The 18014-nt window shown below is 35.3% G+C and overlaps 1 protein-coding gene across 10 annotated transcripts in view; it reads right to left on the bottom strand.

Moving 5' to 3' along the window:
• The window catches only part of LOC119074119 (myocyte-specific enhancer factor 2), an 82510-nt gene that overhangs the window by 51306 nt on the left and 13190 nt on the right, over positions 1-18014 (bottom strand). For 8 of the 10 annotated variants that reach the window (XM_037180094.1, XM_037180086.1, XM_037180092.1 and 5 more), the window contains exon 2: positions 17975-18013. The gene's annotated coding sequence lies outside the window, so the exon portion shown is untranslated. Of the gene's footprint in view, positions 1-8878; positions 9255-9322; positions 9499-17974; position 18014 lie in introns of those variants that run through there. The other 2 variants (XM_037180088.1, XM_037180089.1) reach the window with 2 other exon arrangements.

Genomic DNA, 18014 nt, shown 5'->3' with positions numbered 1-18014 from the left:
AGGCATTATCATCACTGCTTTACAATGACATTAAAATCATCCGATAAAACGGTCGGGCAGAGGACAAATTATGTAAGCTAATTGATTGATTGATTGGCATTCATTGTGCAATGGTAGGGTTGAACGAATAAATCAAAAATTTATTCTTACTTTCTACTTTTTCGGCTTTTTGTCTGACTTTCAGTTATTAATTTGAATGTGAAACACATTTTGAAACACACCGACCCGGTTCGTCATCGGATTTAGGCTGAAACCCGGTAATTAAATGAAAAATATGATCACGACTTGACTCATCTATATCAGTCATTGGAAGGCTTTCCATTTTGTATTTTATTATTTCTATGAGACAAACCACGACTCCCCAAGCAAGGTTTTTAAATTTCAATAAGATGCGTCAACGTCAACAACCGCACATGTGTTTCACTTCTTCTCTTCTTTTTTTGGTTACCGTCATAACTCATACATTATACAATCCACATCATATCATCCAGAAATGCATATAAACCGAAGAAAAAAAATTGTCTCGTAGTCACATAAGTTATACTACAAGAGGTAAATAAAGTCCCTTACTCGTAATAAAAAAAAAATTGTTATTCATGCGACACCATGTGTGGAGAAATTATTGGAACATAAATTACACAGAGATGAAGGAAGGTTTACGTGAAGACAATTTTTTTTGATTGTTAGTTTTCTTTTGTAGATTCATCGAAAGTCTTTTGTCTTGTCCTTACCACGAAGAATTGATAGATCATCATGTAGTTGTAAAAAATTGACAATGGGTCAATTGGTGGCAATTAAATTGAAAATATCTTACAAATATCTTAGAAGAGAGTAGAAATACAAAGTCAATTTAAATTGTACGATTTTTGTCCCGGTGAGTTCCACATAACTATTTGTTTTAAGAAGGAAAGCACATTCATCAGGCTCATAAAATGCAGTTTCGTTAGTTTTGTAACAGAAGTGTATTGAACGTACTGTAGTAGCTGTGACCATCAACACAACAATAGTAAAAATCGGTGAGGTAAGTGGTCTTTAAGTGGGATTTTTTCTAGTTTCTAGTTTCAACTGTCTCAAGACAATCTGGGTTCATTTATTTGTTTATTAAGTTGAGACGCTCGTTGTCCTAAAGTTGAGCGGTTTGTTATCAACAAAAATTAAGAATGACGATAACGGCTAAACTCATTAAAAACGCAGCTTTTCCTCCAGTAGTATAGCCGTAAAGTATAGTAAATTGATGAAAAATTGCCCGTACATGAATTCAACGAAATGCCTAGTATTGTTAGAAAATGTGGACAAAAATGCGGAATGGTTCTCGAATGTGATAAGCCATACAATTTTCCACTTTTGTTATTTTTTTTGTCCATTCCATTTGTGTGGTCGAACGTGTGCCTTGTGAACGGCGCCGCGTGATTCATGAACAATAATTTTATTATTGTTATATAAAGTAAAAGGAACACGAGTTCATTCGCTTAGAGCAAATACATTTCACTTTTGAATGCAAAACAGTGAATTCATACGTGTTCTACTATACGTACGTAGTTATATGAGTAACTAAGAATTCAGTTTTTATGTGCGTTTGTTTCTAATTTTCGATTGGTAGGTGATAGTGGTAGTTGTGGGCTTAGCTAGCGAAGCAATTTTGCATAAGGACCATAAAGACCCTAATTTAAATAGATGAAATGTCTTTAAACTTTTGTGGTTGATGTTGTTAATGTTGTTGTGGTTCCTGAGGGGTTAATGGATATTTTTTCAGAACAAAGTCATCCGAAGTTTCTGATTGAAATTTTCAGCTGAGGCGAGAAAATTGCTATTTTCTCACTTGTGCTGTAAAATAGTTATTTGTTCAACGAGAGAAGAAAAGTTAGAAATTGCAACTCGATGGTGTTGTTTGTGGCCAGAGCGTAGATGGCTGCAAGTAACAACGAGAAAATGCAATTTCCAACTATTTTTCTCGAGGTAACCTCGACGTATTTCAAAACAAAGACTTCAGAAGGTTCAGCAGAGGGGAGACAATGCCTATTTTCTCGCCTGCGTTGTGAAAACGATACAGACTACTCGATTTAAGATAGGATAATTCCTTTTGAACAAAATGCTCTCTAAACGTCCGCATTTCGAAATGTGACTCTTAAAACATCTGACACGAGCACAAGCCTGAAAGTGCAGAGAAACGAACTGAATTTCTGTAGATTCGTTCCGTAAAAAATTGCCTTATCCATAACGTATCAAATGCAAGATCATTTTACCAATTTTATTTTTCCCACCTGAAATTCCAAGGAAAAATAATTTGTCGTAGAGCAGTTCACTGAACTCTCCCGATAACATTTTACAGAAGCCAAATGTTTACGTTCTACCGTGTAAATTAATAAATGTACAGTGTAACCCAAATACAAAAACATAATCCATCCCTTTGATAATCATCTAAATACGAGAAATGCATGACGTCTCTTCCTGTCATTAAAAATTCGAAATGTTAAAACAAGACCAAACAACATCTTAAACGAAAAATAATTTAAAAAAAACTTAGAAATTTAAAACCTTTAGGCAATTGCGTTAAGACACGAACCAAAAACATCTAACACATGCGTAGGATTTATGTATATTCCGATTAGATATAGGTAGAACGAGAAACTTAAGAAACATGAACATCGAAAATTCAATTTTCAATTTTCTTCATCTGACGATTTTTCACCGTTCTCAAAAGAGCTAACTATAATACATATTTGAAGCCAAATCATAGACTCTCGGATGAAATAAGTAAACATAAGTGTATGTCGTACATTGTATATGTATATAAAAGCAACAGTCTTCTTATTTCACTATGACGCTCTTTGATGGTTTTATGTATTTGAATCTATGGTACCAAGAAACAGATATTTTCTATATGGGAGTTAGACGGAATGGGCAGATGAAATTGGTATATAAAGTTTCGTGTTTTACAAACGTGATGGTGTACTCTACAACATTTTCTGTTGAAAAGACGCGGTAAATACACACACTCTGCCACGCGCCTTTTATGGTATCGACAGACAGCTGGCTACTATGTGCATATACTGAAAATGGGGATTAAATGTAGAAAAATTTTAATGGAAATTAGGCCTCGTGCTTAATGTTCATTTGCATTGATGTTGAAGATGTTTTGATTGTTTTCCATTAATTATGGAGGATTACCAAATAATTGAAATACACTTTGGCTCTCGAGTTCGCTTTTTTTTATTTGAAGAGAAAAACATTTTTGTTATCGCAGATATTTTGATTATTTTTTAAATACACACGCGCGTTTTGTACTTTTGTTTTTTTTATTATTATTATTATTGTAAGCTATTAGTTAATTAGTCTGAGCCATAATTCGTTAATTTGGGCACAGACTTACTTCAAAAATTTTATCAGATTACTCCACAGAGGTATTAAGATGTCGGTGCTTTCCGATTTCAGTTCAGTGGTTGTTTTCTTATAAAAATGGAAATTATCGTCCAACTCAACTTGAAGTATCAAAATTATTGAAAATAATTTTTTTCTTTAATTTATATGATGTGGATTCACGTGTGAATGAAGTGTCATATAGAAATTACCAGATGCATAAAATACCTCTTAATGTGAAGGAATTGGTTGAACTCCATTAGATCACGTGGATCATATTTTATTGGGCTCCTAGATACTAAATACCGGTACTTGGATTGGATTGGATTGGATTAGATGGGAAGGGGGTTAGCCCAGCACCTAAGCCTCTAGTGGGCCTGTTGTGCTATTGCACAAGTCACTTGATCATATGAATTGTGATTTTTCATCATATCTCTTCGGACTCAGATAGCTCACAAATCGACCGTGTAAACGTCCCATACGTTGTGAATTCTCTGAGCCACGAGTAGTATGCGAAGACCACAACCATCACTAATGACTCATGCATTTTCCCAATGAGCGACTAGTCGATCATAGATGGCGCTTATCCTACAGTCTGTTGTATATTGTGAATTGTGTCATTGACATTATGTCAATATCGCGTGATTGTTCCGAAGAAATCGAATATTGGATTTCTTTGAAATTTGCGACTTTGTTACGGTCGTACAGCCATTAGATAACTAATAGCGAGTGCTTAATCACCAAGTGATTAGAATAAAACCAGGCAAGCATTTTTGCACCGGGATTCGAACCCGGGACCTCTTGGGTATGAGTCCCATGCTCTACCGATTGAGCTACCTGGACCGGTACTTACTCAGCTGGAAAAAGTTCGAACAGAGACCCTAAGAATTGTCTATCGATACCAGTTTCTCAAAGAAATATCTTAATATCACTCAAGCACGTACTCAAACTGGTATCGATAGGTGCTATCGTTAGACAATTACTAGTAACTACCGGCTCAATATTCGATGAGGGCATAAATGCTCAGGCACCCAGGAACGATTTCTAAGAATTTACTAATCTTGAGTAAGGTTCATTGGCAATAGTATCCTTTGTCTAGTTCAGCGACGACGATTCAAAGAGGCCTTTGAAAGACAATATATCAAAATGTTTTTTTGTGTATAAGTCTGGTTTTCAACGCTTGAATATCATAAAAAACCACTAATTTCGATCATAACACTAATTTTCCTGTGTCGCATTTCCCATTAGCCTATGGTGAATATTGGAGCAGCATAAAAAGTTTTTCGGTCCCATCAACGCAAAATTGCTTGTGTGTTTTCGGCTTAAGTAGAAACGTGAAGCGATGATAAATTAGGTAGAGGAGGAGCCATTAGAATTCTTTGAACTTTTCTAATGTAACTGTGAAGATTCATAGGTGATCTTATACGACCTCTAGGTTTAATCCAGGCCTCCCACTAAATTTTGCCCTGTCCGAAATTCGGACATTTCGGACAATTTGTATAAAATTTCGGACATTTCCTGAAAAAATTTCGGACAAATGTTTTCCAGTTTTCACTAAAGAATCGCAATAGGAATAGCCTGTGAGACATTCCCTCACCAAATTTCAACGTTTTATATCAGCAGAATTTAGTGACAAATTCTAAGCTCAAAAATTTGTTTGGAGTATATTTTGACGTGACATGAATTGATCATTAACCGGTATATGACTTGAAAAATGTTTTACTGAAAGTATTGTTAAATTTGAGGAAGAGAAAAGTTTTAGAACGGTTTTATTCATATAAAACTAGTTGAACTTCCAGGCAACATACTTTTTTACCGCAGACGACCCTCAACTTCAATTCCAAAAATTTTGTACTAATGCTTAGAATAGTACATTACTATACCAGTGAAGTAATCTGATATCTCGTATCCAGATGAGTAAAAGTATCCGAGGGCTTCAGCCCGAGGTACTTTTACTCATCGTGATGTATTTTACTTTACTAGTAAGGGAATGTAGCCTTTCTCTCACTAGTGAAAACCCTTTCCCTCGCTCGTAAAGTAAAACGCAATACTATACACTGGTATAGTAATGTACTATTGTTCGCTTGTTCGCACTTCAAATTTGTGCTTGATGCCTAATACGTCGACCTTCAAAACATCAGTCGTATTTTTACTTTTCGAAGTTCGATACGCCATGGCCATGTTCCAAAACGTTACTGCCACATTCATAAATCTATTTTTGACATCAGTACGTCACTTTGCGACCACTTTATGTACTTAATTACCCTACAGTAACAGTAGACTTTCGAAAAACCAAGAAAAATTTTTCTTGGTTTTTTTGGGTTTTGGAGCCTATTGAACCTTGAGGGATTTGTAAATTTTCCTTGTTAAATATAAAAATCCTAAGGACGTTGCAACTTCCATTGAGACACCTCAAGCATATTCCTTATGGTATTTTCTATGTTCCCGAACCAACCGAAAAAATTTGTCAATATGGGATGCAGAGTTTTTTGAATTTGACTGCCTTCAGAGGTTAAAGTTATCCTGAAGAAACCAGGAGAGCGTGTCTATCTAATCGATTATTAAAATATCTATGTGGAGGCTCGGATTGTGACGAGTGAAATGAAAGTAGTTTAAGTTAACAAATTCAGTAACGATTTAATCAAATTAAAATCGTTTTTAGTAAAACACTTATTTAATTAGCGAATGACTGTTGTTGACTGATCATCTATGTTGATATAAATTTTAAGACAAAGAATTGATACACGGAAATTATAATTGAAAAATGTGTCAAGCGCGCCAGGCGATTTTTTTTGTAGAGTCTTTTATAAGTTTCAATATTTAAATCCGGTCAGATCTTGAAGAAAATTTCGGACATTTCGGACATTTCGGACAATTTCGGTCAAATGTGTAAAATTTCGGACATTTCGGACATTTCGAACAAGTGGGACGCCTGGTTTAATCACATGAATTGTATACAATTGACGCAACAATGTGGTCAAAATTGGCTAGAGTTGCTGATAGTCCAATAAAAGACGAATCGCTACTGACAATAACGTGTGCTGGGTAAAAACACATTCTTCAAATTGCGTTGGGTATAATAAACGAGCAAACAGCACACAACCTTACTACGAAAATCATTTCTATCCAAACGTCCGCACAAAGAAAATGCAAAGAAATTCACTGTGTACCTCGCTGTGTACATTACACTCGATTTACTACATCTCCTTGAATTCGTTCATTTGATTTTACTGAAAAACGTTGATTCCGTTTATATAAACCATATTTCACAAAAGTGTGGATCTTTGCTTGTTTTATTTTGTTTCATTTTCCATTCCACCACACTCTTATAACAACTAACAACAACATCGGAAACGGGGATAAAAAAGTTTCCTCTTCAAATAAGAAATAAAAATTTCATTTAATTATTTCCTTTGGGGGATGCAGCGACAAATTCAACGCAAAGAGTATGGATGTTCAGAAATGCAATCGGAGATGAATATTCAGTCGGTCGGAAAAAGGTGTTTGACCTCATAACTCAATTTATAGTTTCACATTTTACATTAACCGAATTTTTAATTGAACGCTTCTGTTGGCTGGTAGTACTGAAAGCCAATACTACAGTAGAGCAATAAGAAGGAAAAAAAAAATTAAATTTTGTAATTTCACGTTAAGAAAGACGATAAACCTAAAATCATTACGTTTTAGTTAAACAAATATCTGGCTACTTGCCCAGAAAGTATACACACCAATGCATGAAATTTTCATGAATAATCTTGGTTAATGTGTAATTAATACACATTTTTCATTGCCATATAACAAGAAACACCACTTGGATCAGATTGACCAAGTCAATCTAGATTGACGACTCGCACGTTTAAAGTAATGGCAGAAAGTTTAGTGACTTTTTTGGGTACATGAACACAAGTAGGGATTGTGAAAATTGAGATTCGACATCCACATTATATTTTGATTTTCAGTTATGAGGTTGGCTGTTTGTCCATACAAAATGTGTGTAGAGTCGACGTATAAATCACAAATGTCGACTTCTAGTTATAACTGAAAATCTTAATCTCTTTATTATGTTCAATAAGTTAGATTATAATGCACAATGCAATATGTTGATTGCATTATGACTACGGCAAGCGTATTACAACAAAATCTTAAAATCTGGTACTTCACTTGTTTATATCTTAGTATTTGATGCAAAATCTTTTACTTCATTTGTTTTAACATTTTGCTCTATATAAAATCTGCTAGTCACAGTTAATTGCAAAACCTGAGACTGGTATAGAGAGGACAATCCCTGACGATATGTACACCAGTCTCAGGTGTGCCAAGCCACAAAAAACAGATAGGGTTGATGGACCGATCTATTCTGTGGAGATGATCGTTAAGTTTCCATTGGTTCGCCCGCGTGTGCAAATTATGTGTATCCGTGGTATCCAGGATACCGGGAAATTTCTGAAATTTTTTTTAGGATACCGGGAAATCGAATTATAGCTGCACAAACCAGCGGGAAATGTATGTAGCGGGAAGTCACTTTTACATTTTTGGATACCGGGAAATCTTGACTCGGATACCGGGAAGAAAACATAATTTGCACACGCGGGTTCGCCTTATTTCTAATATAGTAAGTTTAAAGGGAGTTCATTACTTCAGGATTTCGACACAACTGATCTGAATAGTTTGGTATGTCGTTTATGTTTTTTTATTGTAGCCATTGCGCAACAAAAGTTTTCCTAGCTTCCGTCGACTAGGGCTCCTGTCCTATAAAAGCAATATCCGATCCTGGTACCCAGACTGCGGTCACACGCTCGCCAAGTTCGTTCAGCATGTTATTTGACGAGGCGTGATAGCAAATGAACACGTTGCTCGGAAAAAGACATTTCAATTTTGCGAATGGACTCAATAGTGAAGAACCATATGGACCGTTATATTTTGCTGAAACCTAAAGTCTGACATTTCTCCTAGTACTCAAGATGAGTGAAAATAAACAATATTGATTTTTCGAAAAATCAAAAGGAAACTCATTGATGCATTAACAAAATAATGATCGACATACCGGCGTGACACTTCAATAAAATCAAAAGATTATTTTTTTTGCTGAACGGAAAAGGATAGCATAGAATAAGCAGATGACGCACGGAAAGTGTTCAGAGATCAACAGAATGGTGATTTTTGTAATGTTGCTCAACACAAAAACAAAACAAAAAACCCTTGGACAATTTGCCAACTTTTCACGTCACCATGAGTCATTGCATGATTCTCATCAACGATCGTTTTGGTGTACACTTCTTCTTTACTCTCAGTCACAGTGCCAAAAATACTGCGACGACTCAGTAAAGCAGCAAAAGCTCACATTTTTCGGAGGAAAAAAATAAGTTTTCGTCGAGCACCATCTGTCAGCACATAGTGAAATGATCGTCAAAATTTTTGTATACAAAACACTGCGATCAAACAAATTCTTTTTTATATTAAGATATACCAAAATAACCGTTGCTTATTCAAACAGATGAATATGTAAAAATAATACACATACTTGTAGTCTTTGCGAAGTAATTTAAAAATAATTTTTATATCCTCTCTGTGATGTATTTTGTACAAATATTTGACCAAAAACTTAATGCAATTTTGATATTTTGAACACATTATTTTTTTCTCGTCTTAAACAAGTAAACTAAAAGCTTTTGTACAATATTTGGAATCACTTGGTTCGTCTACAAAATCACATAGACGAAGATCACAAAACTGTGTAATTTGTAAACAATATTTTGCTATTTAGTCACTTTAATTCCACTGGTAATCCATCATGCAATGAAGATCTCGTTTATATCCGACTGTTTCAAACCGACATTGCCAATATTGCAAATGGTTTCAGATCACCAATAACAACAATACGACTAAGTCCGAAATCACTAGAAGAACAGAATAAAACAAAAAAATGATTTAATTTTAATTTACAACAATAAACCGTTCGTCAAACCGATTTTAACCAATACCGTCCAACTACTAAATTTATCCTTCTGGTTGGTGTTTGAATGAACAGCCCGATTTATCTTCATCTATATTAACCGTGATTTCTCCTACAAAAATTATATAGGGACCACAGGCACAACAAGATGTTCGGCTTGATCTCAAAATAAGACTTTATTTCAGTGATTCTATGTTAAGAAATAACATTCACAAAATTTTCTTGTGAGAAAATTAAACATTTTATAAATAAAGCATCCGAAAACACTATAGCATAAAGATCGAGTCTATTTTCTTTTTATACATTTTCTTACATGTCTATTTATTTATATTCAATATTTTTTGGTGTGGTAAATGATGCTCATGAAAATTTTGTACTCTTTATTTTTGGAATTTTTTTTTCTTTCTTTCTTTTTTCAAAAAATTTATTTTTGCACAAAGTGTATGTGTGGGCTATAATAAGCATTATACTGACCACATATCCCATCAAAAGTCAATAAATGGATGTGTTTTTCCGGGAAACAATGCGTTATTAATGGGATGAAAGCTAATCAATATAAAACAGCGAACAATTTTTCTTTCCGACCACGAGAGCGCCGCATTGAAGATTACGTTGTGTTTATGGATTCGTAATTTATTAATAGGAATATTGAGATATTCGACGAGAATTTCTATCACATTTTTAATGTGAGAAATTTGATTGTTTACACAGCGAATAGTTTGTCTAGCAATGTAATTTCGGAAGTTATTTTCAACGATTTCTGTCATCAAATAAAACGAAGAGCATAAAGTGTTAAATTGTAAAATCGTTGGAAATGGTATTTATTGCCATATAGTTGCTTCACCTGTTAAATAAGTGTAAGAATTATGAGACATTCTGGCGAAAAATTAGAAGAATTAATTCGTACGCAACGTAAACCATGAAGATTACTGTAGCCGAGGTACGTTGGGAAGGAACATATTTCATTAACTGTAATTCGGCTTATTTTGTATGGAACGTCCGCAACGCAGTACCAGCCCATAAAACTGAATTGAGAGTTTTAGACAACTGCGTCGTGGAGGCCCTTATTTAAATTTTGTTCGTCCGCCTGTTCTTGGCCTTAAACCTTTCGCAACTTTGAAAACAATCTGCATTGCTTGTCAATTGTTTCGCCAAAATCAAAACATTAAAGCTCTTTGACCTGGTGGCATATTTATATTGCAATCAAGTTTAACCAAAAATTGGTTGAAGGAAACGATTGCAGGATCTATTTCCAATAATCGTGTTTATATCCTAACATTCGGTTTTCGGATCTAAGGGTACACATGGTAAGGTACCTCCCGCTTGCAATTTTATTTTTGGTTAAAAAACATAGCTAACGCCGACCCGTACGAAACACCTATTCGTATCAAAAGCCTTTACTGTGAAACTCTTCATTTCTTTTACTTCATTCTCTACTGAAAAGCTATTCGCCCTTTAAAATCACTTACATTATCTTTCTTTGTCTTGTTAGCATATACAAATAAATTGCCGGAGGCAATATAGACAGCCCCGCACGAAGTCAACTTTCATAAATTCCTATTTAAACAGCTATATTTACTTATATTTCACTATAAATAAACATTTCACAGAAAAATATGATATTATATAGCTCTATATGTCTGTATATAGCTCAATATAGGTGAATATAGATATATATAGATGTCCATATATGGAATCCCTGAAACCCCTCACACTTAACACATTATTTCCATGTTAACAGAAACTCTCTTAGTACCATTTTCCCCAAGATACTTCAATTTTACTAAAATCCAATATGGCCGCCGGCAGCCATTTTGTTAGGAGACCGGAAATAGTACCGACGCTTTACATTCGTTAATACCTTTCAAACAAAAAAAAATTCATGAAATTCGGTCAAAATTTACTCGAGATATTGTCAAAATACACCACGTTCACTGTACTTCCGAGTAGCCAGATAAGAGCTCACTCCAAGAGACCTAGCTCACGCTCCGGAGAACATAATTTCAAAAACTTTTTTTTCCCTGATTGGTACGGTCAATACCTATCTAATAAAGCTAAAACAAACGAAATATGTTCAAATTTGACCGACCTAAAGCAAAAACTGCTTGCCGCCCTGTGCCACAGCTCGGGAGGGGTCGATCCAAAATCACTCATCTTCGAACTTAGCCTGTCTTTTGACATTACCAAACGAAAAAAAAAGAATTTTCAAAATCGGATGCGTTTTACTCAAGTTATCGTGCAGACAGACAGACGGACAGACGGACATTTTTTTCTCACTGATTTGGCATCTCTAGACAACCACAATAGGTTTTCCCTTACTCAGGGAGTCCAATTCGACGTGTTACAAACGTATGCGTAAACTTATAAGACCCCAGTACTTCGTACGGGTCTAAAAATTGAAAATTCGTGTAACTGATGGTTTAGCTAGCAATACAGCTCTTGCTCACATTAAGTGTCCTGACCATGGTCAAGAGCTATATTTTCCTTTGACAATTCTTCGATTTAAAATTCGATAAGTTTGGGAAAATCATCAAGAGAAATCCGAATAAAATTGGGAAAATTAAACGAAATCATCTCTCAGCAATCGGCTCCACACAGATTGAATCAATTTAGCTGAACCTATGCTTGGGTAATTCGTTCGTAATTTACAGAAAGTAAAAAATCAAATTGCTTTTCGTTCACATTAAAATCAAATTATTCACTTAGAACGCAGAACGTTTGATGTCAGAACGGAACATAAGCGTTCCTTACCTTTTACCTTATTTCTGCCTACTCTTTCCGCATTTTCCACCGCTGAGGCCTCGTTCGAAGGCAGATTTCCTTTTTTTTTTCGTCGATTTTTATTGAGGTTAATATTGTATATTGTATGTCAGGCATGTGATATGGCGGTGATACGTATATATAATACACAAACGTTCAGCAACTCTATGCAAACAATATTGTTTATTTCAAAATATTATCATATCCGAAATAAGGAAAAGATAGAACAGATATCCGTTTTTGAGGAGGTACGTGATATCCTTCAATTTCTTTTATGCACTGTGTGTCTACCTGAACATTTTATCTATGTATAAGTCTCAGTGTATTGATTGTTTTTTTCCCCTATACCGTATCGGGCTATACAACGCTATTCGTTTATATCTAGATATTTGTAGAAGGAAATTGTCAGTGGGCGAAGCACGGTGCAAACACGAAAACATCATAAAATTGAGCTGCGCGTTTATTGGGAACAGAAGCGATGTCACGTACAGACCGCATAAGTTATATGGAATTCATTAGTTATAGCTTATAGCTTTAGATGAATAAACATCCATTGCCTGGTTATACCTGGTGTGTATCGTCAGCTAAAGGAATCAAAACCGAAACAGATTTAATAATAAAATATTTCGAAAAGAAGAGCAAGAAGAAAATAATTGAAAACAAAACTCACTTCTAAGGATGTTACTGCTATTAAAATAGACAATGTAAATACCGGTTACCATAATAACACATAACCGACATTACCGACCGATATATACACAAAACAACCCATATATATCCTTCTGAAACAATAATTTATGTCTATCACCGAGGTCAGGCGAAAATAACTGAACCTCAACCGTAAAAGATGTGACCACTGACCAAAGTAGATGAAAAAAAAAACATATCAATTACAACGCTAAGCTTAACCACACAATATCACCAAAGGAAAAACCGGCCAAAACAAATTCGTTTTTACATATACTTTGCTGTATCACCTATATCACCCATGTCTCTTTAATTTTTCACGTATTATGAAATCCCTGTGCTAAACAAACAACACACCATCCTACTTTTTACCCATTATACATACCTAAATTCAAGGTCGCAACAAAAATTGTACGTATCTATGAGCAACGCGTTCCCACTGACGTCACACACACAGTGCGATGGGATATAGCTTTTTCTATGTTTCAGTAATGGTACATAAAATCAAGTATCTATATCCTTAAATCAATTGTATGCTCGAATATTATACTCTCTGTCGCGCTGCGGGTATATTTAGGTTTCAAATGTGTATACATATCTCACTGTGTAAGATTGTAAGTGGACATTACGTATGAATCTTGGATAAGACGACGTCTCTCGAAGTAATGATACTGACAGAGCCGTATCCAAGGTAATATTCAGTTGAATTTTCGAAAAAGGGTTTTTGAAGAAAATTAGTTCGGTAACTGCGAAGAGTAATTTAGCATAACATACTTCGGGTGGCATGGATTGTGTCACACTAAATTGAGAAACAGTTTCTTGATCATTCAGATGGGGACCTACAATTGATCGAATCCATGCATAACATTTCTGCTGTACTGATTTAAATGCGGTCAATAAAAAGCTAAGTTATAAGCAACTGATCCAACATGCGGCCATGCATCTACATCATAATTAACATGTAACAATTCTTGTAGAGTGTTTTTTGTCATTCCACCGTGCACATTGAATTCAATGAATCACCGGAGTTTCACTTCAGAAACGTGAATGTTTCGCAAACAGAGTTTGCTGTTCGGTACGGATTCCCTCTTTGCCAGTACTTAAACCTGCAAATGTGCCATCACGTTTAAAGAAATGTGAAATTTTTTCCTTCTTATTTTGGCACCTTCATCAAATTTTACGAATTATTTATTGGCGGGAAGTTACGGGAAGTTTTTTTTTTCATTAACTTAAGAGTTCACTGAAACCTTTCAGAAACGGCAGGCAATCGCTTAGGGTTTGATGTATTACTTCATTAGCTTTAGTGGTGTTTCACTTTCAGGACTTGGAAATTGAAACTCAATCGCTTTGTGAAAGGTCGCGGTGGGGGATGTAAATTACGTGATTGTTTTAATCCACATTAGTGGCTTGTCCTGGCTTTTGTGTCTGAAAGACCTGACATTGCCCAGTTCTGAAACTTATGTGCTATAGCAAGTGACCATGATGACGCTTGTTTTATATATTATTTAAACCAAAGCTCGACAACCAACGAACGAAATGGCAAAATTAGCAATCAATTAGAAAATGATATATGGACTACGGAACAGTTAAATGGAATTCGAAACAGATTCATCCGGAAAACGATATCACGAAAATGGAATTTATTTGGCAATCATCAACATTAAAATCTCTCCTAAAACATACATTTCAATGCTAGTTCGACATCCATTTCAATTAACTTATCAATTAACCAATTATTTATCGAATTTTTGCCGTCTGAGACCCGATTTTCAATTATTTTGTTAAGTTTTCTCCGCACGAAATGTATGTGAGAGCTTCTCACGAATAATAATTCTAAAATTGACTGTACTCTATTGACTGGTAACTGGATATGAAATGCTTCAAAGTTAAGATGGAAATAATGTAACAATCGGATCTGACCCAAATAAGAGAAAATAGAGACTCATCAGAGACTGTAACAGCATGTCTTCGGTGCATAAACTATAAAGTTCGAATGTATTTATAAAGACACTCAATCAAACGTAATTCACAAAACTTTTAGTTTTAATTAGAATTTTCATTTAATTCTAAATAACTGACAAGACAATCGTTGCAATTATTTTGAAATCATTTCAAAGTACCCCCAAAAATGTGATACTTTGGCAGATATTATTTTATTGTATTAAAATGTGACAATTGATAATAAGTGACATTATATCGCAACAGCAAGCGAATTTTAAAAGCATTTTCATCGAATTTTCGGTGTCATAGGGCAACTCTAATGTGACGCAAGCGTTACACACAAATAAATTCATATAAAATGAAATTGCATCTGACCAGTCTAAGTGTAAACATCGATGTGAACATCAACTCCAGAAGTGCATCATCAAAACTCTGACGTAACCGAAGGCTTTGTCCCAAAGCCTTATTTGCCTTATTTTCTCACGTTTTCCTTAAATTTCAAAAAAACAAGGCATCAGAACAGTCGGAGCGTTTGCTACGACTTAGCCCCGTACGACCCGTAATCCTATTTCGTCCGTAACCATAATACATCCTTAGCCGTAATACGCCCGGAACCCTAATACGTCTACAACCCTCTAATGCGTCTGTTACCAAAATGCAAGTCAAGTTGGGCATGGTCAAATTTACTGGAAGTGTTCATTTTTAAAATTGCGCATAGCGCAATTACGAAAGCCCGTACGAAGTACCTCTCAAATAAAACCAACAATTTACGACATTATTTTAGAAACCCAAAATTTTTTGCCAACTTTCCATTGGGTATTCAATTACCTCTCAAATGAAACAAAAACTAGCAAAATCGGATGAGATTTACTCGATTTATGTGTAGCGGCCTTAGTCCAAGGGCCCAAATTTGAAACTTTTTTCGTCACGTTCTTTTCGGTATTCAATTACCTTCCATAAAAAACTAAATCTAGCAAAATCGGTTGAGATTTACTCGATTTATGTGCAAAAAACACTTAGGGCCGAGTAGCGGCCTTAGGCCAAGGGCCCAAATTTGAAACTTTTTTCGCCACGTTCTTTTCGGTATTCAATTACCTTCCATAAAAAACTAAATCTAGCAAAATCGGATGAGATTTACTCGATTTATGTGCAAAAAACACTTAGGGCCGAGTAGCGGCCTTAGTCCAAGGGCCCAAATTTGAAACTTTTTTTGCCATCATTCTATTTGGCATTCAATTATCTCTCAAATGAAACAAAATCTAGCAAAATCGGATGAGATTTACTCGATTTATGTGCAAAAAACACTTAGGGCCGAGTAGCGGCCTTAGTCCAAGGGCCCAAATTTGAAACTTTTTTTGCCATCATTCTATTCGGCATTCAATTATCTCTCAAATAAAACAAAATCTAGCAAAATCGGATGAGGTTTACTCGATTTATGTGGAAAAAACACTTAGGGCCGAGTAGCGGCCTTAGTCCAAGGGCCCAAATTTGAAACTTTTTTTGCCATCATTCTATTTGGCATTCAATTATCTCTCAAATGAAACAAAATCTAGCAAAATCGGATGAGATTTACTCGATTTATGTGCAAAAAACACTTAGGGCCGAGTAGCGGCCTTAGTCCAAGGGCCCAAATTTGAAACTTTTTTCGCCACGTTCTTTTCGGTATTCAATTACCTTCCATAAAAAACTAAATCTAGCAAAATCGGATGAGATTTACTCGATTTATGTGCAAAAAACACTTAGGGCCGAGTAGCGGCCTTAGTCCAAGGGCCCAAATTTGAAACTTTTTTTGCCATCATTCTATTTGGCATTCAATTATCTCTCAAATGAAACAAAATCTAGCAAAATCGGATGAGATTTACTCGATTTATGTGCAAAAAACACTTAGGGCCGAGTAGCGGCCTTAGTCCAAGGGCCCAAATTTGAAACTTTTTTCGCCACGTTCTTTTCGGTATTCAATTACCTTCCATAAAAAACTAAATCTGGCAAAATCGGATGAGATTTACTCGATTTATGTGCAAAAAACACTTAGGACCGAGTAACGACCTTTGAGCCCTCCCAACAAGCTCGTGTTGCATCCTACACAAAAACAATGTTCAGCTCCTACACTTTGTTCTACTCGTCAATATCTTACATTTGATATATCACAAGCAGCTTTTGCGTGCGTATTTCGGTAGATATCGTCGAAAGACTGAAAAACACCTATAGGGCCCTAGCTCTGGAAGGGCCGACCCTACCATGCCTATTTTCGAACTTGACCTTACTTTTGTCGATACCAATCGGGGAAAAAAAATTTTGAAAAAAGGTTGTGATTTGCTCAAGCTAGAGGGGTCACGGACGGACGGACGGACGGACGGACATTTTTTTTTATTGCGGATTCGTCATCTGTGAACATAACCAAATGCTTTGCCCTTACTGTCTGCTTCCAATTCGACGTGTTACAAACGGCATATTAATCTTATAAGCCCCCAGTACTTCGTACGGGGCTAAAAGTAGATCGGAAAAATTTGTGAAAATTCGGTAAAACTCGTGAAAATTCGGGAAATGTGGAAAAAGTCAAGAAAATGTTGAAAAATGTTTTTGCCAAAAATAATTTAAAAAAAAATATAAGAATATGGAAAGAGGCAGAACTGCGATCTGACTGTTAGCTAACGACGAGGCTAACGATAATAAATGAGTATCTGAATATTCTTAAACAAGACAAACTCACATAGATCATATGTTTTGCATAGTAAATGCGCTACTACATCATTGTAAGGGAGAAAAATACTTACAAAACTGAAGGTATCACCACATACGTTTCACCGAAGTCTAATTGTTTCAATAAAATTATTATTTCTGGAATGGACTTGCGTCACACCGTCCATCTAATCCACATGTATGAGAACATATATTTTATGCTTCGCTGGATTATATATGTTGTTTGTGACACATATGCATAATTTAGCTTAAAACTTAATTTGATATCGAACGTTTCGAACGTTTGCAAAAGTTTCACATGCCCAATAACCACTGGTAATTAAACATCTTGTTAAATTATTATAAATTTTTAAAAAAATCGTCTGTGTTTGTAGTTTGTATTTCACATAGCCGGAAAGGCTTGATTTGGCTAAGTACTAACTATCTGCCTCCAATATTTTCTCCTGATTCCGAAGAGCTTTAAAAATTAGCAGGAACATCAAACGAAATATCAAATCAGCATTTCAGTAGAAAAAAAAAAGAAATTCGTGCTAAGATCTCTTCGTACGCCATTTATTTTAACAGAAAATAACTTACCAACAAATTATGCCATCGTGGGATATCAGGACCCGATCTC

This window comes from Bradysia coprophila, unplaced genomic scaffold (genome assembly GCF_014529535.1).
Source record: "Bradysia coprophila strain Holo2 unplaced genomic scaffold, BU_Bcop_v1 contig_138, whole genome shotgun sequence".
NCBI lineage: Eukaryota > Metazoa > Arthropoda > Insecta > Diptera > Sciaridae > Bradysia > Bradysia coprophila.
Note: the sequence above shows the minus strand (reverse complement) of the source record. Positions and strands in the feature narration are given on the sequence as shown.